The following is a 21,309-nucleotide window of genomic DNA, read 5'->3' as shown; positions in this document are numbered from 1 at the left end:
GGTGCGTCCGCATTTGCCAAATGCCGGGTCGAAAAGTTTCGCGACGGACGAGAGAATATGTCGCTTGGTTGCCGAGTGTGCGTCTGATATGGGGTTATACGAATAAGAGAAGGAGTCTTCGATTGCGTTCCAGCGTACTCCAAGAGTTTTTGTGGAGCTTGAGTCGTGGAATTTTAGAAATTCAGCATCGAGAAGATCAGATTCGGGGATTGATTCCAATATTTCTGGGTGGTTCGCTGACATTTTTTTTATCGGGAAGCCTGCTCACTTTAATGCTGCGATCAGCTGAGTCATGGTTTCGCGAATGGACTGTATGTTATGTCCGCCTTAGAGAATATCATCCACGTAGGTCTCTCGCAGGAGAACGTTGGTAGCGAGGGGGAGTTCGGCTTTGCAGTTTTCTGCGAGCTGCTGCAAGGTGCGAATCGCCAAGTAGGGAGCACAGTTAACACCGAAGGTTACTGTTTTTAATTTAAAATCTTCTACTTGACCTTGAGGGGATTGACGAAAGAGTATTCGTTGGAAGTCTTGATCTTCCTTGTGGACATATATTTGCCGATACATCTTCTCAATGTCGCCGTTAAATACATATTTGTAGAGTCGTCAGTTGAGTATAACTACCATTAAATCATTTCGTAAAACGGGACCTGTATGAATCACGTCGTTGAGTGAGATGCCGGAGTGAGATCGTTTGGATGCATTGAAAACTACTCGGACTTTCGTAGTTTTACTATCGGGTTTGAGTACGGAATGATGCGGTAAGTAAAACGAGAAATACTTTCCATCACGTATAATTTCCCGAGGGGTTGGGCTCCATATGATCTAGGGTTAAGTATTCCGCGTATAATTTCCCGAGGGGTTGTGGCTCCATATGATCTAGGGTTAGGTATTCCGCTAAGACGTTGGAGTAGGTCATTCGAAGCTCTGGTTTTTTCTCAATGCTTCGTTCTACGCTGAGGTATTGCTGCTGAGCAGCGGGTCTAGAGTGCCCTTTTGCGTTTCAACTACTTGAGTTGAGAATGCTGAGATATGTTCCTTAAGTGGCCCGCTTAATATCCACCCAAAAATTGTGTTCTGGGCTTTTAAACTTCCAGCTACATTGGTTTTGAGGCCCGGAATCTGTATTTGAGGGAGTATGTCGCTACCTATTACCATATCTATCTTGGCAGGCGCGAAGCAGTTGTGGTCTGCTAGAGAGAGTGTTGAGTACTCTTTGAGGTCTATATAAGAGACTTTAAACGTGGACAAGAATTGCGTCAGTTGCGGGAGTATGATCGCATTAGTTGCGATTTTAATATTGAGATCTGGAGAACATATGGCGATTAAGCACACCTTATCTGCTTTCTGGACTGTTCGTCCGCCCATTCCCAATATTTCGTAATTGGTCTTTTGAACGGGTACACCAAGTAGCTTTTGTATTCTAGAGGTTACAAAAGTTTTTTGGGATCCTTGGTCTAGAAGAGCACGAATATTAAAGGTTTCTCCTTTGTGTAACATGGGAATGTTTGCTGTAGGGAGCAAGATTCGCTCTCTACTACGAGAGAAGTGTGAGAGTACGTTCTCCGTGCTATTTTGAGTAGCTGGCTCAGAGTTCATCGATACCGCCTGTTGAGAGGTACAAGGGTTTTCTTCATCGATGGTCACGTGAGATGTGACGAGAATTTTCTTCGGTTTTGAGCTGTTTTGCGTTTGGTTGTTGGCTGAGTAGTGTAGGAGGGAGTGGTGTCGCTTTTGGCAGTAAACGCAAGTGAAACTGCTTCCGCATTGTCTTTCTGAGTGGGAGTATGCCAAACAGTTCTGGCAATACCTGTTTTCCCTTACGAATTTGTTTCTATCTTGAACTGAGAGCTCTTTAAATTTGACACAATTGATCAGCGAGTGATTGCTGTTGCACAATTTGCACGAAGCCTGCCTTTTTGGGTCAATGTGCAATGAGTGTGTCTTATTCTTTGAGTGGAACGAGTTATTAGTAGGAGTGGAAGACCGCGGGGTGAAATTAGATTGATTAGGCTTTGGTTTGTTATGCTATATGTGGTTAGGCGTTCAACTACCTCATACCGAGTAGTCAGAAACTGGTCCAATTCGGACCAAAGAGGTAACTCCTTACGAGAGTTGAGGGATTGCTCCCATAAAGCTAGGGTTTCGTTTGGCAATTTGGAGGACCAGAGATATACTAGCATCGGGTCCCAATTAACTGTGGATACTCCGTTTGCCTTAAGGGTTGATAGGCAATTATTGATTGCGGTTTGCACATATTGTATGCGTTCACCATTTTCGCTGGTTACGGGTTGGATATTAAAGAGGGTTTTGAGCTGGTTGTCAACGAGAATTCTGCGTTTCTCATATCGATGCTTTAATGCATTCCACGCAAGCTCAAAACTTTGGTCATTAAGAGGGTAATTTTTAATAAGGAGGGCTGCTTTGCCTCGGGTTTTTTGCCTCAAATGGTAAAGTTTTTGGGCAGGAGAGAGTTTGGGGTGACTAATGTACACTGCAGTAAACATGTCCCTATAGGATGGCCAGTCTTCATATCCTCCGTAAAAGACCCCTGTGTCACATTCAGGTACCTTTAAATAATTGGGTTGAATAGAAGGGGGAGCGTTGCCAGCGGAGTCGGATTGGTTCTGCTAGCTTCTTCTGGGGCTGGCCTAATACTACTGAGGGTCTCATTTATCCGTAGTCTCGTATTTAATCCTGAATCGTTGATTTGGTCGTATCTTTCCTCGCTCGATTTCCTTATTGTCTCTTCAATGTTGCTCATCTGAAGGTTTTCATGCGCCATGTCCACCAAAGCCATGTGTTTGTTTAGTTGCTCCAGATACGTCTTGAGACCAGCTTCCGAGTGGTCAGTTTCCGCGATGTTCCACCACTTGTCGCAAAATTTCTCTAATCTTTTGGCTTCAAACATGAATTTTTTATAAAAGATTGCTGCTTCCTCTTCTTCACTCTGAGATTTCGCTCTTGTTTTCTTTGGTGCTTGGGGTAGGAGGGATTGTGGTTTTTCTTCACCTGTTCCTCCCATTGTGAATTTAATTCAGAAGGAAGAAATTGATTTAGGGGTTCTAGAATTGTATCAAAAGTTTCAGGGTGATTTGAGTCCTTTTGACCCACTGTATTTTGAGTTGTTTTTTATAAGTTGAGGGTCACTGTACTTTTGACTAGCGGGATTTGCATAAACAAGTGAGGGTGGGAAATACTTGCCATAGCGCATCTAAGTTCAAGTATGTTTATGTGCATACAAATATATATATTCAGCGAACAGAAATAAATAGTGGTGGGCGGAGTTAATTTGCAAATAACCTAAATTAAATGGTGTTATAATAACTACACCTAAAAGGAATTCAGAGAATCAATAATGCACTGATTAACTTTGAATGTTTCAGGGACCGAAACAACGTTAAATATTTTGCAGTTTTAGGGCGGAGTTTGCCTTTTGATTTGGGACGAATACATATGTATATATATGTAACTTTTGTACTTTTGTAAGTTGCAACCAATATATAAGGTAATTTATTCGAGGAGAGCAAATTTCTTGTGGTGGCTGTGAGAAACGGTATCCGGTAAAATTTTAAGGGGAAATTCTATTGGAAGACCTGACAAATCTTACAAAGGGTTGGTATGTAAGTAAATATGTGATATGGGTATGTGTATATATGGATATATGTAAGAATCACAAATTTGAGAGTATTACCAATATACCTATGTATATATAAGAAGAACTTAGTGGAATTTTATTAAATGATAGAGATTTGCACAAAACGGTGTTTTGTACGGATTCTTTCCAAGATCCTGTCAACTTTACCGTAGATGTGTGCGATTATGTATTTGCTTAGGGGAATTCCGTTGCACTTATATATGCATATGTTTTGGGCAAGGTGTACTTACTTTGGCATATTTTGCTTTTACCACCTGATTTTTCTGTTGCTGGATTGTTGTTGTTGTCGCCGTCGCTCGGTGTCGCTGATGCTGTTGCGCTAGAGGCAGTACTGCTTTGTTGTTGTTGCGTCGGTGCTGCCGGGTACCACTTTTGCAAGTCTACTGCTCGTGGTTTAAAAATTAAAACTTTGTGAATGCGTTTCCAAACTACTTTGAAAGTCGTTTTTTTCGTAAGTTATATCTAATTTGGTTTTATTTTTTTTTTCAACAAGCGCTCCACTTTTTTTTTTGTTTATTATAGAAATTCTTTTATTTGCCTACGTTCTTTCCTTTTTTAATATTTTCAAACTTATGTTTTTCTTCCTGTTTTCGACAACTTTTTCTATATAATATCTCTTTTTTTTTTCTTTTTAATAATTTCTAGGTTTTTATTCCTTTTTTATTTCATCGTCTTTTCTTCAGAACTTGGCCAGTGTAGCTTCACCGTTTGCGTTCTTCACTTCACCTCACTCACTTTCTCAATAAAATTGGATGTACTTTTGTTGCTTTTACTTTTTCTGTACTTGTATATTTGTATTTGTATGTATGTATTCTTTAATATTTCTCATTTAATTTGTACTTTTATTTTATTTCTAATAATTTTGAATATAATGTATATATCTTAGGTATTTTGAAACTTTTGTTTGTCTTTCTATGTTTTCAGCACTTGTAATGTATTTTTTAAGTATTTTAAAAATTTTGTTTCTTTTTATATTTTCAGCACTTTGTATTAGATAAATATGTTAAGCGCGTCGCGTCTACCGGCTTTTGTCTTTTAATGTATTGTTTTCAATGTAATTAATATTAAATTATTATTTTCACTATTTTCTAGGTCGCTAGTTCACTGTATGGTACCAAAGGACCATGTATAACTTTTGCACTAATGCGACTAGACGCACTGAGCTATTAAGGGGAGGTAGCACTTCACTTTACTAAATAAAATAAAAGCGCGATAACTTTCGATTTCAAATATAAACTTTATTTATTAGGGTTAACTATTTGTTTTAATAATTTCGAATTTATCACTTTTGTTTATTTTGAATATTTATATTTGCGACGATTATACTTAGGCTGATGGCGAATAACTAATTTTACAACGGCCCAGCACATTCCACTGGACCGTTTACTTCTTTTACTGAGAGCATACATATGTATGTGGGTATATATAGATGTGTGTACGCTAAACAGTAATTATGTTTGTTATTTACAGGGTTCTTCAAACAGGTAAATATACATGGTATTCCAATAGGTAAATATTTCAAAGGTAAGTAAAAGGTAAGTATTTATAATATATGTATTAGAAATTAATTCATTTCAATAAAATTATAATTTTTCTTTTCAGATAATATATATTATATATATAAATTTATTTAATACTCAAACTCTATGAGGTTCTCGCTCATGTCTTCAACACTAGGTTAAATCAGCTGTACGCTGATAAGCGCCCCCTCCATATATTAGAAAATCAGCTTAATACATTGAGACAGGGTCAAATGTCTATTAGCGAATACTATGATGCGGTTGATAGGCAGCTAACTCTAATAGTAAATAAAATAATAATGATACATAGTAACAATGAGGGGCTCACCAATGCTTTTAATGGAAAATGCGTTAAGAGTATTTATTTCCGGCCTTAAACGTCCATTATGCGACACCCCTTTTGCAGCTAATCCACCAGACTTGCCTATCGCACTTGCAGTGGCACAAGAGCTACATCACAATCGACAAAGATATGAGTTCGCTCAAACTTATGCCACAGGAAGAATGCCACAAAATCTCCAAGCAAGACCCTTTCCAACGCGTTTCAGTAGTACAAATTCTAAACCAAATAGCTCCCAAAACGTTTCAAATGAAAGTCCTACACCGATGGATGTAGATTCAGGAAGCTCTTGTTTCAGGCGACAGTCTGAGTTTAAAAATAATACCTCTGGTCATTTATATAACGGTTCCCAACAGCAAACGTTTAGGCAAAGAAATAATTCAAACTTCCAGAACTCGTCTCAGCGGTAGATACGGCAACAAACCTATAATCCTGCTCAAACACGGCACCAACACGTCCACTGAAGCACCCATAAATAAACATCAACGAGTCAATGCAATGAAAGACGAACCATATTATTCTGAAATAGAAGATTATGAAAGCGAAGATAATTCTTCCGACCAAATCAATTTTTTAGGCTAAGGTCCCACTTGCCGTTCATTACGCGAACCCTCCTGAGCGGACAAGTCATTAACCTGCTAATAGATACAGGAACGTCTAAAAATTATATAAAAAACTAGCTGACCCCGGCAAACTTCATTTTTCCCAAAATATATTGTTTTAATGAACTTAACTTAGGTTATATATTTATTAAAATTATGATTTGAATTAAATCCACAACGCTAAGTATATTTTTTTCAGAAAATAAAATTAAATTAAATATTGTGTCATTGAATTCTATTCATCTTATTGCAACCTATAAAAAGGGCAGAGTAATTAGTGTGCTCAATTCAAAGCTGCACGATACACAACATTTTAAGTTTTCTGATCTGGAGCGTAAATAAAAAGTGTTGATGGTTTCCCAACTCGGGAACACGCTACAAATAGATGGCCGTTTGAAAAGCATGGCATCCCTTAATTTATGCCACAGACTTGCAACGACTGTCCTTGTAACTTGTTAATGGTCATCGCATATGCAAGTTTCACTGGAAACTGAATGCGCCTAAACTGAAACGGCAAATCATTTGAAGTCAAGGGTATTCTCGGAATCAGGGATTCCTCTCCCTTGAACGGTCTTTTTCAAAGCTTTGCCATTATCAAATTGCTCATAAACTTGGGTACAATCAATCTTGTTCCATTACACAATTTTGGTGCATGCAGATTACGAAGCATAATAACTACAAATCCAACTTTGAGACGCAAATGATGAGGGGGCATTCCAGGCAAATCTAAAGAATTTAAAAATTCTGTAGGATAATTTAATATATCCTCCTCAATATCAAATCGATCGATTGATTTTTAGGATTGCAATTCTCCCGGAATTTGGTTTTGGATCGTCCAATTTAACTCATTAACATCACTATTTTTGGCTGCTAAAATTGCGCGTTCACTCAACCAAGTTAGGTTAAGATAGTTTTCATCAAAGAGAGTAGATTAATAAGAGCAAAGACTCTCTAAATATCTCTCTAAAAATCTACGCTCTTTGGTCATATAATGACCTACGAATATTATAGCATGAACGGGCGACATCTGTAATCGAGCGTTGCTGCTATTCAACACTGCGCGTAATACGCGAGAATGGGATTCACCACGTCGAAAAAAAATTTTCTCATATAAAATAGCATGGTTAATGCCATACCCTATCCCATTTTTACTATATAGTTTGGCAGCTTAAATTGAAGTTATGTTGCAATAGAGTGGAAGGCACTCGAATGCAGTGAAAGAAGGCACTCGAATGGAGTGGAAAGAAGAACAGTAGGAAGAGCAGGGTTGTATCAATATTAAAGATAAATTTAGAAAAAATAATTAAATACTTGAGTATAAGCAAATATTTTCTTTCAATTACGGTGTCCTAGATGCTATATATTCCAAAATTATAACATTTTATGTCTGTTTAAAAATTGAACTTGAATTTCTCTAAATATTTCCGTAATATGGCCATTAGTGATGTTTGTGTGTGTGTACTAATTTTGAGCGATCAGCTGTTAGTTGCGCTACTTGGTAAAGTTTACAATGGAAGTAATGGCATGAAATATTGCTTGATAGCATCTGTTGAACCTTCTTGTTACTTCTATTCACCCAGCGGTATAAAAAATACTCTTTACGAATGCCCTTATCAACAGCTTTCATTTTATATCCATATTGTATAAACACATTCTAGTGGTACCCGGGTTCACGTTTTGGTCTCAAGACCCTAGCCACCCAGCGGTATGAAATATAGCTTATAGTCTATTCGGGTAGCTAGATAATATACCTACAAAATTTTATAAACGTCGGTCGAGTAGTTTTCAAGTTTTAAGCATCCGAACATACACTCACCACTATACTTTTTTATATATATGTATAGATTATTCATTTTTAAAAGAAAGTCTCTTTCAATTAAAATCCATTAACGGAGTTAATAAAATTACAGAAAAGTGCAGAATCGATATATTAGGGATAGTTGCCACATTTTACATTTTACCAAAGTTAGATACTTTTGATGGAATCATAGGGTATGATTTATTGAAAGGTATTGAAGCAAAAATTGGCATACAAGTTGGTCTCATCTTCCATAAAACAGGAAGAGAGAAACTCAACTACTTTTATTGTCAGCAGGTCAATATGGCTACAACAAATAAAACGGAAGTACATGAAGGTGTTGAGTTGCTGATAGAGAAAAATCAAAATGCATTTGCCAACCCCAACAGAGCCCTACCATACAACACTAAAGTAATTGCGAGAATAGATACCCAAACTGATACACCCATTTATTCAAAAAGTTATCCATATCCAATTTCAGCAGAAAATTTTATTAATAAAGAAATATAATCTTTACTGAAAGACTTACCTGTTCACGTCGTTTCGAAAAAAGGGCTGGACGACGAAGGTAATCAGGAATTGAGGATGGTAATAGACTTTTGAAAACTCAATGAGCAAACTACATCTGATAAATACCCGATTCCAGACACAAGCGTAATTCTTTCAAATTTAGCCCTAGAATATCATACTTCGTCGAAACGACGACGCATGTTTTTGTTTTTGGCTTTTCTCCTTAAATTATATGTTTTTTTTTTGCTGATTTTTTGTATAGATAATATTAAAAAGCTAAACTGTCTTTGTCTTATTTCATTAAAATACATTAAAAAGAATTTATTAATACAAATTTAAACATCTTTTTAAACAGGAGACATCCTTTGTACCCTTTTAAATATTACCGTAGTCGATTCGACGAAGTATGATGTTTACGTATTAAAAATAAGTATGCTATTCTAGGGTTAGGAAAATCTAAGCTATTTACCACGCTCGATCTCAAATCCGGTTTCCACCAAATTTGCCTGCTAGAAACAGAGAGATGTAAGACAGCATTTAGTGTAAACAATGGCAAGTACGAGTTTTGCCGATTACCCTTTGGTCTGAAAAATGCACCAAGCATATTTCAGAGAGCAATAGACGACATCATGCGGGAGGATATCGGAAAAATATGTCATGTTTATGTGGATGGCGGCCACCGTGGTCTGATGGTAGCGTGCTCCGCCTATCAAACCGTATGCCCTGGGTTCAACTCCCGGGCAAAGCAACATCAAAATTTTAGAAATAAGGTTTTTCAATTAGAAAATTTTTCTAAGCGGGGTCGCCCCTCGGCAGTGACTGGCAAGCGCTCCGAGTGTATTTCTGCCATGAAAAGCTCTCAGTGAAAACTCATCTGCCTTGCAGATGCCGTTCTGAGTCGGCATAAAACATGTAGGTCCCGTCCGGCCAATTTGTAGGGAAAATCAAGAGGAGCACGACGCAAATTGGAAGAGAAGCTCGGCCTTAGATCTCTTCGGAGGTTATCGCGCCTTACATTTTTTTATTTTTATGTGGATGACATCATTATTTTTTCCCCGGATGAGAATTCACACTACAAAGACGTTGATGCTATATTAAAAAAAATCAGCGCGCTGGAATGCGAGTGTCTGTAGAGAAATCCAAATCTTTTCAGGAAGAAGTTGAATTTTTAGGTTTCACCGTATCATACAAGGGTATTCGAACATGTCCCAGCAAAGTCGAGGCAATACTGAACTATCAAGAACCGAAGTCATTAAGATCTTTACGTTCTTTCTTAGGTCTATCCGGTTACTACCGCAGATTTATAAAAGACTACGCTCACATATCTAAACCACTCACAAAATACTTAAGATGCGAAAATGGACACTTTAGCAGCCGACATTCAAAAAAAAATCAATATAGCATTTGACGAAGACTCTATCGCTGCCTTTAACAAGCCTAAGGGTATTTTGGCTTCGGAAGATGTCCTTCTCCAACACCCAGATTACACCAAGACTTTCAAAATAACCACAGATGCATCGTCCGTCGCTTTAGGTGCTGTACTATCCCAAAATGGGAAACCGATAACGATGATATCGCGCACCTTATCGAAAGCTGAAGAAAACTACGCCCACGAATAAGCGTGAACTTCTGGTAATAGTTTGGGCCTTCCAAAAGCTACGGCACTATTTATATGGTATCAAAAATATCCACATTTTTACGGACCATCAACCATTGACGTTCGCCATATCAGACAGAAATCCTAATTCAAAGATTACAAAATGTACTGCGTTTATAAACTCATTTGCGCCAAAATATTTTTATAAACCTGGCAAAGAAAACAAAGTGGCAGACGCGCTTTCACGCCAGTATACTCATAACCTCGATGATTCATTTTCAACGGCTCACAGCGAGATTTCCTTGTCAGGTGTAATAAAAACGATAAAAAATCCTTTCAATCAATTTAAGGCTCAGTTAATACTCTCACCATTAGAAGTTAACAGTAAATCCACGAAAATTTTATTTCAGAAACTTGTCAGGCACACCATAAACTTCAAAAAGGATTCAATCTTTACTTTTGTAAAATTTTCCGAGTGTAAAATTCATACATACAGAAAAATTAGTAATAGATCTGACAAAGAAAGAGCATCAAATCGAAGCAGCCACAATGGAGCATAATAGAGCTAGTGTCAAAGTATTTTTTTCCAGAAATTAAGAAGACCTTAACAACAATAGCCAAAAATTGTAGAATATGCTTGGAAAACAAATATAACAGGCATCCTGCAAAAACAGAGTTAGGCAAAACACCCATACCGGAATATCCGGGGCATATTCTGCATATGGGCATATTTTCTGTGGATAAATCCCATTTCCTTACTTGTATAGACAAATTTTCCAAATTTACAGTCACAATTCCGATAGAGCCCAGATCAACAATTGATATCAAAAATGCACTTTTAATCGTACTTAACAATTTCAGAAAAACTAAGTTAATAGTTTATGACAATCCTTTCAATCCCATGCCATAGCCAATTTATTGAAGGATCAGTTTGAAATCAATCAATTTTTCATACCTGCTTTCCATAGCAATAGTAATGGTCAAATAGAGAGGGTGCATTCAACTCTGACAGAAATCGCACGTTGCATGAAAGCAGAGCAAAATTTAACCGATACCAAAGAACTGATCTTACTTGCAACTTATAAATATAATAATTCAATGCATCGACGGTGAATGCAAAACCGATTTATATATTAAATAATTTTCCAAAAGACCACCTAAGTTCAATTAAGGCTGCTCTAATTAATGCACAAGAAAATAGCATTAATAAATCTAAAGCTACCCCAAGGACATCCAAAAAAGGAGAAAAGGTATATGTTCGCTGCAATAAGCGCCTAGGGAATAAACTTAATAAAGTATATGTCGAAAATGTAGCACAAAAGGACCTAGGAACAACCGTCCTAATAAATGGCAAAAAAGTCCACAAGGACAATATAAGATGACTTTTTACAACCACTTATATAAGTACAATGAAGAAACAATACCTGTTTGCGGAAATATTTTGGAAGTTTTGTTAATATTTTTTTTTATTAGACTTTAACTGCTTCTACCAACGACACTTAATTTTGTATTGCGTAAATAGCAATATGATTAAATAATTCAAAACCAAATTCGCTATATAAAATACGCTATATGCAAATAGTAGGTACAACTACAGATAAATACAATTATACAGAAAAAAAATCGGATCTATTATAAGGAAATGGTAAAACCAATAATTTGTGCAAAATTCGAGAAATAATTGCGTATTTATTTTTTTTTACTTTTCTAAGTTAGTTAATTCGATAGTAATTGGCTAATTTTTCAACGCCAGTACAAACGTACATACATATGTTTTTGTAAAAACTTCAACAATTTCTGAATAAAATAAAATAAATAAATTATTAATTCTTCACATTTTTGTAGAATCTTTAAAAATTTATGAATTTATAAAAAAAAGTTAAATTCTTCACATTTTTATAAAAACTTTAAAATTTGTGAATTTATAAAAAAAACAATTAAATTTTTCACATTTTTGTAAAAACTGAGAATTTGTCAATTTATAAAAAAATTCAATTTTTCACATTTTTGTAAAAACTTTAAGAATTTATGAATTTATTAAAATTCCTAAAACAAATTGAATTTATGAAAATAATTTAATTCCTCATACTTTTGTAAAACTTTGAATTTATAAAAAATTTTAAGTACCTAAAACATAATGGAAAAGATTTATATCATATATTTCTATTAAGACCACAGCGGTAAAATACATACATGCGAGTTTTTGTAAAAAACAAAATTTACACATACATATGTCAAATATAATGTACTATCGCTTAGTTGTGTAAAACTTCAACCATATTATCAAACAACATTTTCGCTATTTATAGAATATCACATACATATGTATGATATAGATACTTTTATTTTGTAAACGTTGAAATGCATACGAAAAACAGCAATCAGCAAACATTTTCTAACTTTAGAGGAATTTTTGTAGGCACGTTATATAACTAGTGTAATTATTGAGCCGAGAATGATTAGACAACTAACTCAGTTCAAGTTAGAGTCCCATTGGAGATTAAAAAACGGGGCTTATTCGCTAATCTTTCTCAAATCGATATCAAAATTCTACTCTATATTAAAATTTCATAAAAAAAATAGTTCATACATAGTTATTTATTGTTAAACTTTCTTAATCCTATGTAAAGCTAAATTGAATTCACACTTTATATTAGTTTTTAAAAAGTTCGTCGGATCAGGGACGACCCGAATTCAAAAGAGGGAGGAGTTATCATATTATGTCTGGCTCTAATATTTGGCAACAATATTACCCAGCAGTTAGCATTGCCTTGATCTTGTTTTTAACAAACAAACACGCCGTCTATAAATTCTGTGTAGTAACCACTAACACGCCATAAAATGTCCAGTTATGGGATTCAACAATATCCCAACTAGATCATCACCGGCCTAGTAACAATAAGAGCTAGCATAAAAAACCAATGCCCAAAGCTAATACCTAATACAAAAGTACAACCCAATTTATTTCATCACTTGCTTAGGAACATTAAAAAACCCTAAATCCCTTTATGGTACCCAGAAACCAAACTAAGAGCACTGCTTAAAAGCAGCTTAGTATTATGTTTGGGTCAGCCAAGCATTACAACAACATGATGGGCTTGGGTTTGCAATAAGTACTAATAACAATTCTATAATAGACTTGGGTTGGTCAGGCATTGCAACAACAACTTCACAGTGGATGTTTGATAGCAATGCATCCCAATAACAGTTTCACCAATCACACAAGATCACGGCAAATGACAACTAGTTTTTTGATTTAACACGATAAGTCGTGGTCGGAGTAAAAACCGTGATCGCTAAAAAAATTTATTAAATATTAAAAGTTGTGATCGCTGAATAAAGTTTATTGTTACTAAAAATTCAAAGGTGTTTTAATTGTGACTGTGAAAAACTTAATTCTACACTAACTGCCACAGGCTTAACTATATCCCGAGGTCTTGGAACACGGTTAGGGTTATGTTCATTCCGAAGGCTGGCAGAAGCTCTCATGTATCACCTAAGGATTTCAGGCCAATCAGTCTCTCGTCGTTTCTTCTTAAGACGTTTGAGCGGTTGACTAACCTGTACCTACGGGAAAGGATACCTCGGGGGTTACTGTCGGCTTCACAGCATGCGTACTGCAAGGGCAGATCGACGGAAACGGCTCTCCATTCGATTGTAAAGCAAATAGAGGGGTCCCTACAACACAAAGATTATGCTCTGGGTACCTTTCTAGAAATCGAGGGGGCTTTTAACAATGTCTTACCGTGGGCAATCGAAAGATCTCTGGTGTGTTTAGGAGTCGAGGCGGCTCTGGTGGAATTTGTTAGCATACTCCTATGCGGCAGAATTGTCGCAGCGGAGTGGGGAAGGGCCACAATTAAGACGAAGGTGTGCAGGGGCACGCCACAGGGGGTGTCCTATCTCCTTTGCTCTGGGTTTTGGTAGCCAACGAGCTTCTTGTGGAGCAGGAAGACAATGGTTGTGGGGTGGTTGCCTATGCAGATGACCGCGCTATCCTAGTCAGAGGCAAATTTCTGGGCACCCTGTCCGATTTTCTGCATGGCTATATGGATACTGTGGCTAGGTGGGCTGAATCATGTGGATTGGCGGTCAACCCGGGAAAAACGGAATTGGTTCTTTTTACAAGTAGATATGAGATGCCCGATTTCAGAACTCCCTCGATTGGAGGGGTACCGTTGGTACTTTCTGGTAGGGTTAAATATTTGGGGATTGTTTTGGACAAAAAACTGTCCTAGAGACCCAATGTGGAAGATCGGGCCAGGAAGGCCGCCGTTGCCTTGTACTGCTGCAGAGGCGCTATCGGAAAGTCTGGATTGTTACTTTTTTGGTGTATTCCACGGATGCGTCTGCATTCGCTAAATGTGCCAGTCTTTCAACTTTAATTCTTGGCTGGTAAGTTTATGTACGTTCTTTTCTTTCAATTGAATCTATTATTCTTAAAAAATATTCGTCGCAAACTCTTGCAATGTTTCAAAAGATCTCTGGAAGCGGTTCAGTAACTCCATTTGGTAAATCTGTCTTACATGCTCGGTTCCGTATCGCCTTTCTAAATCACCCATCAATGCTTCATAATTGTTCCGTTCATGCTCTGGAATAGTCTGTAAGATTTCAGTTACATGCGCTCTCAGTGCCACGAACAGTGCAGCAACTTTATCTTCAGCATTCCAATTGTTCACTGCTGCGGTCTTCTGAAACTGTAGCTTAAAGACCTGGAAAGGAACAGAACCGTCAAAGGATGGTGTTTTTACCTTTGGATTACTCGTTGGCACTGTTGGGCGATTTAGTTTCAACTTCTGTATACGATATTTCAATCTCGGCAGCGATTTTGAGTTGTAAAATTATTGTATCCTGCGCCTCCAGCTTCGAGTTGTAAAATTATTGTATCCTGCGCCTCCAGCTTCGATGATACCCTTATCTCCTGTGTTTCCAGCTGAGAGGATATGCGGGCCCCCTGTGGTTTGATCCGCTCAGCCAAATGAGATGTCATATATGTCTTCTGTTCTTCCAGTTGTGTTTCCATCTTGGTGGTTATACGGTTCTCCTGCGATTCCAGTTTAGATGCCATATATGTCTTGTTATTGTTGTTGTTGTTGTAGCGATTAGTTACTCGATGTGATGGTCCTTTGTCGGATACAGATCCGATACGCTCCGGTAACACAGCACAATTTAGGTGCTGGCCCGACCATCTCGGGAACGATTTATATGGCCACATTAAACCTTCAGACCATCCCTCCCTCCCCACCCCCAAGTTCCATGAGGAGCTTGGGGTCGCCAGAGCCTCGTCTGTTAGGGAATCGGGATTCGCCGCTCGAAGGTGAGGTTGACAATTGGGTTGGAGAAGCTATATATTGCGCTACACAACACCTTGAATCCCCCATATATGTCTTCTGTTCTTCCAGTTGGGATGTTATACTTGTGGATATTTGTGATGACATTTCTGTTATGCGTGTTTACTGGGTTTCCATTTTTGTCGATATCTGTGATAACAAAGCTAATATATAAAGCTAATTAGTCTCGCCGCTTGCGACTGGATTGGGACTTCCGTTCTTCTCTTCCAATTTTTTTAATGTCTCGTCCGCAAAAGGATGGAACACATACTCGACCACATTAATTCCTTCCGACTCCATAACCTCTCGTAGCCGTGCTTGAAGTTCAGTCGTATTGCCAGGTGTATTTAATCCACCGTTCTCGAACTCCTTTTTTAGTTGTTGCATCTTCAATTCACTTAACTTCGACATGTCCAAGATGTATTCGAAATCTTCGGAATTTATTCAACAATTCCTCTTCTGACGCCAATTGTAACGAATTTTGGGAAATTCTTCTTAACTCCAATATTCGGTATTGCAAACTGGTCTTTATTAGATTACTTTGGGAGTACTTCACAATTAAACTTCACTTGCGCTGCTTTTATGCTCTCGGTTTCCTCGTTCACCCATTTCTCCTAAGGTCTAGTAATTTCGGGGACAGTTGTATCTCCTGCTTGGTAACTGAGCTATATTCGTGTGTAAGTGTGAGTAAAAAATTCGGCTGATTACTACATGTGTGTGTGTGAGATATCTCTTCGTTGCCTTGTACATAGGTGTTGCTAGCTTTAATGTGTTGGTACATGTACATAATGGTGTCTGCTTCATATTTTTGTTGTCGCGTGATTATTTACAAACAGCCTGGTGATTCAACATTCGCCACACTATGTATAACTACCAACATGAGCTTTGTAACACAATAAACAGCTAACTTCCTGATCTCTCCAGTTTCTTCGCCTCGAGAAACCTGACATTGTCACCGACCAAATCATCGGCGTCCTTATTTAAAACACGGAGAAATGTCCACCATATTGAACATCCACGTCGATGGTATTACGCTACCGACTGTCTTACACCCTAAAATCCAGAGGCGTAATAAAATCCTCAAAGCTCTTGCCGGCAGCACTTGGGGTAAATATAAAGAAATATTCATCACCACTTACAAAGCAATTGGCCGGACAATTGCATGCTACGCGTTTGCGATATGGTTGCCAAGCCTAATGGTTACTCACTGGAAAAAAATACAGGCCTGCCAAAATATTGGCCTCATAACCGCTACGGGCTTTCTTCTTATGCCCCAGAACAGCATCTATACAATAAGGCGAGAATACTCCCCATTAGGGAGGGAAATGGAATGCTAAACAAACAGTGTCTGTTGAATACCCAAAAATTTGGGCATCCCAACAGACATCTGATTGATGAGGCTACACCATCCAGGGGCTTAAGGGGTAATCTCCGTAAGCATTATGAGGAAATATGGCAACTGAGAACACAGCCGTATGAAGATAAAAAGCACAAGCAGGTCCTCAGTGGTACCCACACACAGGCGTCGGATCTCTATGCCAGGTATTGCCCGGCTAATACGGTATTCAAAGAAAAATACCCAGAACTAGCAGAGGAAGAACGCACTCTCGCTAGGGAAACGCCCGTCACTCTTGCTCAACATTGATCTGGGTACTGTAATAGGTTAAACTCTTACCTATCCAGAATCAACCCCGACATGTAAAATGTATGTTCCGCTGTCCCCACATGACACCAACCATCTCTCCACTTGTAATGTAGAACTAACACCTCCAACACCCCTCTCATTATGGTCCACCTCTGTTGAAACAGCAAGTTTCCTAGGACTGGTTGTTTTATACAATAATGTGGGGAATATGAGCATCACTGTGCTGTTAGTAAATAATCACAACACAAATACAGCAAGCAGCCAAACTTATGTGTGCATGTACACCAGCGGTCCTCAGCTAGTCAAATAATTAGTGGCGCCATTTCACACGTATTATTATTTTTTTTTTCGTCGTTGTTCGCCTTTGGTTGTCGCTGTACAAGCAGAGTAGCAACATCGGATGAGGCTGTTGTTTATTTGCGCCTTTACAAAAAGATATTTTGCAAACACACGCTCATGACGAGAATGTTTTCATAGTTTAATGTTAACAATTTATTTTGTTTGAATTTTTCCTTAGACTCAAGCAATAAAGTAGTATTTGTATGGCATATTTAGGAATTTCTTTTTGTGTGTTAACAAACATGCGTCCATACGCCCTGCCTCATTGATTTTTCATCAACAACTATACCACTACCAATAAGGTGATTTAGTTTTACTCACACAGCCACAATTTTCATTTTGGGGACCACTGATGTACACTACAGGTTTACGCCGGTCACTTAATCAGCCCGGCGGCGGCGTGTCCGGCGCGCCGACAAAGTGATCGGCGTAAACCTCTGAATTGAATGGTTGGACTTGAGAATATCACATAATCAACAACTAGTGAATATGGAAACATGCTGCTGACGTAAATGGTGTGTGTTTGGCGATATGGAACAACATCATTAACTTGCGGATGAATATCTGGGAGGGCTGTAAAGCGAAAATTTAAAAATATAATATTTGGAAAGGTTTTGTTTATATGTACTTAATGAAATCGACGTTTCGGCCATTTCGGAGATCCGCGGTTTTTGCCTCAAAATCTCGCGGATCGTTCAGAAAATTTTCGTGCGGAGAGAGGGAGAAATACTTAAAATGGTAACACTTTTGTAGCATAGTTTCACTGAAGGAGATGTTCTGGGCTAACTATAATACCCGTCGTCGGCACGACTCCTTCAAATCATTTGTGGCTACATGCTGGTCACGTACAAAGGCGACTTAGGGTTGCTATTAATATCTACTATGACTCTTGTGGCACAGTTGTAACGATTAGCATATATTCTAGCTTATTATTGATCGCGCCAAATGGCGCCTTCAGTTTTTTCGGCTGTTTCTAAGAGCTACAATTCCCAACGAGCGAACAGTAGCAATCCCGACCACCAGTCGCTACCACGCATCCTGGCCCTTATACAATATACCACCACACAAGCTATAGGACCGCGACTTCGAACTCATACCTTCGTCGACGTCACTTTCCTAGAAAATATAGGTGTAGCTACGAAGACTTTATGACGTATGTTTTTGTTGCGCTATGCTTCCGAGCTACACCAAAAAACACCTTGAAACATTAGGAAGTAACTATTCTGCCAAGGATGCCGCCCTAGACATCATAAGCCCTTTAATTGGATATCATTGCGTAACTCATGGGTGAAAATCGTATAATCCTTGGCGCATCTATGTACATAATTTAAACTTACAAGGACCGTGGATAAATTTTTAAAATGTAGACCAAAATTTGTGTTCGATAAATTTACTTCAATAGTCTTCATTTCCGGCCTTATATTATATATATTTATTTATTTATTACGACTCTAAGAGCCTAGTTCAAAACTTAAAAATATGATTGCATTAATTAAAAATGTGTACTTAATCTAAATTTTTAAATTAAAAAAAATTTTAATTATGACACATTTATCACTAATGCATTTAAATCTCAACGACTATATCATTTAATCGGCCTAGATTTGGTGTAGTCATACAATCGGCTGCTAAATAAGTTTCTATCACAATTTTTTATATATTCAGGTAGTTCGTTGAAGTATTTCAACCCTTTGTAAAAAAGACTATTTTGTTCCGATTCTGTTTTATAATTTGGCAATTTAAAATTATTTCTCTACCTTGTATTTATATCATGGACCTCGTAATTAAATGTAATACATGTTCTGAGATACTCTGGCAAAATTCCGTGCTTTATATTATAAATAAATTTCATTGTGTTAAAGAATATTTGATGTTTAACGCTCATCCAATTTAAACTTAGAAGCATGTATTTTATAGGAGTATCATAGCGTTTGTTTAAAATAAAGCGCATTGCTTTATTTTGCATTTTTTGCAACTTATCAATTTGCGAATCTTTCATAATAAAAAATATTGTTGAGCAATAAATAAAGTAAGGCTCAACTATGGATCTACAAACCTTTACATTGTAATAATTAGTTAAGATTTTACAAGTTCTTTGATAAACCATACTTTTTTGCTATTTTACTTACTGTATAGTCAACATGGGCATCAAATTTTAATTTGCAATCAATTTGACACCCAAATATTTAATCGTATTTACTTTTTCAATTTCAATATTATTTATTGTAATAATTTCAAAATTAGCAATGTTTTTTCTTGAAATAAGCATGCATTTAGTTTTTTCTATATTAATTTTAAGTCTGTGTACCAGCCAGATATAAAGTGCGTTTAAGTCACTTTGTAACTTGATTCTTATATCATTTTCATTTTTGCCATTTATAGAAATTAGAGCATCATCAGCGAAAAGTCTTATGGAGCTGAATTTCAAAACAGAATTTATATCATTAATATAAATCTTGAATAAAATTGGTGCAAGAACAGAGCCTTGGGGTAGGCCAATCTTAACATCCACTTCGTCTGATATTTTCGAACCAATGATATAAGAGCTGATTATAGATGGCCGCCTTCAGTTTTCATACTAGCTCGACTATTCCCTACGTTAGGGTAGCAGAACACCCGGTTATTTGATCGACTGTCTTGAGAAAGCTTTTGCTTCACCACTTTGAGTGTTCTTGCGAAGGACAAATCCTAACCTGGTTAAATAATGTGCCTACGTATTCACATTTGTAACAGGAGCCGTAACGTGTAGGTCATATTTAAACATGGTTGATAATGTGATTCAGTCCACGGTAATTGTTGGGGATAGGGCCGCCAACTTTAAGAAATGTCAAACCGGGAGACTTGGGTATTGAATGATGAAGTGTGAAATACAAAATTAAGATTTTAGACCCTATTTTATAATTAAGCAAATGAAGTGATTTTTCCAACCCTTCTCATACATGTTGAAAATATGGGTCGATTTGTATGGACGAAAGTTAACCGATATCGCGCCATCGATTTTTCGATAGGATTTGGGCTCAGGAAGAAAAGATCCACTACACATACCCAAAAAATAATTTTCGAGCCAGCAAAATTTCATTTTTTACTATTCTTCCGCTATGATTTTTAAGGTTTTTTTCATGACCTAGTAAAAAAATTTTCATATGTATACCCGTCCGACCCAAAAATGTCCACTAAAAACTTTTTTTTTTTTTTTCAAAAAACCGTTATCGTCAACGTTTTTAGCGGACATTTTTGGGTTGCACAGGGTATACATGAAAATTTTACAATCAAATCAAAATTTTTTAGTAGGCCATGAAAAAAACCTTAAAAATCAAAGTCGCAAAAAATTCAAAAAAATTTAATTTCGCAGGCTCGAAAATTATTTTTTTGGTTATGCGTAGTGGAACTTTTTTTTCCTTTTTTTGACATTCGGCGGCGGCGTGCGAAAAACCACGCGAATCGGCGGCGGCGTATATCTCTAATGTACACGCACATAACCAGCAGCTCGAAGTGAAGAGATATCTCACACACACATATGTAGTCATCAGCCGCAGTTGTTGCTCACATATACACACACATATAGCTCAATTACCAAGCAGGCGATACAATAGTTCTAGAAGGCGAAACGTATAGACCTTGAGAGAAATATGCGGAAGAGGCAACAGAGAGTATAAAAGCAGCGCAAGCTGAGGAATGACTAATCAGTTTGATTTAAACACGCTAATAGTGAAATTGTGAAGTACTCCCAAAGTAACGTAAATAAAGACCAGTTTGCAATATTGAATATTGGAGTTATGTATTCGAAAGTTCATCGATTCGAACGTAAGCAGATAGTTTCAAATAAGCGGATTTCCCAAAATTCGTTACAATTGGTGTCAGAAGAGGAATTGTTGAATAAATTCCAGAGTAGTGGAGGACAACAAGGGCATGACAAATTTGAGTGAATTGAAGATCCAGCAACTGAAAAAGAAGTTTGAAGCCCGTGGATTGA

The 21,309-nt window shown here is 37.3% G+C and overlaps 1 protein-coding gene across 15 annotated transcripts in view; it reads right to left on the bottom strand.

Moving 5' to 3' along the window:
* Positions 1-21,309, bottom strand: part of LOC137240233 (protein abrupt-like) — a 935,093-nt gene that overhangs the window by 704,031 nt on the left and 209,753 nt on the right. The window contains exon 2 of one of the 15 annotated variants that reach the window (XM_067766228.1): positions 5,504-6,035. The exons of 13 other annotated variants lie outside the window; for them this stretch is intronic. The gene's annotated coding sequence lies outside the window, so the exon portion shown is untranslated. Of the gene's footprint in view, positions 1-3,885; positions 4,848-5,503; positions 6,036-21,309 lie in introns of all 15 variants that reach the window. One more of the 15 variants, XM_067766226.1, reaches the window with a different exon arrangement.

The sequence above is a fragment of the Eurosta solidaginis genome, chromosome 2 (assembly GCF_040869045.1).
Source record: "Eurosta solidaginis isolate ZX-2024a chromosome 2, ASM4086904v1, whole genome shotgun sequence".
Taxonomy (NCBI): domain Eukaryota; kingdom Metazoa; phylum Arthropoda; class Insecta; order Diptera; family Tephritidae; genus Eurosta; species Eurosta solidaginis.
Note: the sequence above shows the minus strand (reverse complement) of the source record. Positions and strands in the feature narration are given on the sequence as shown.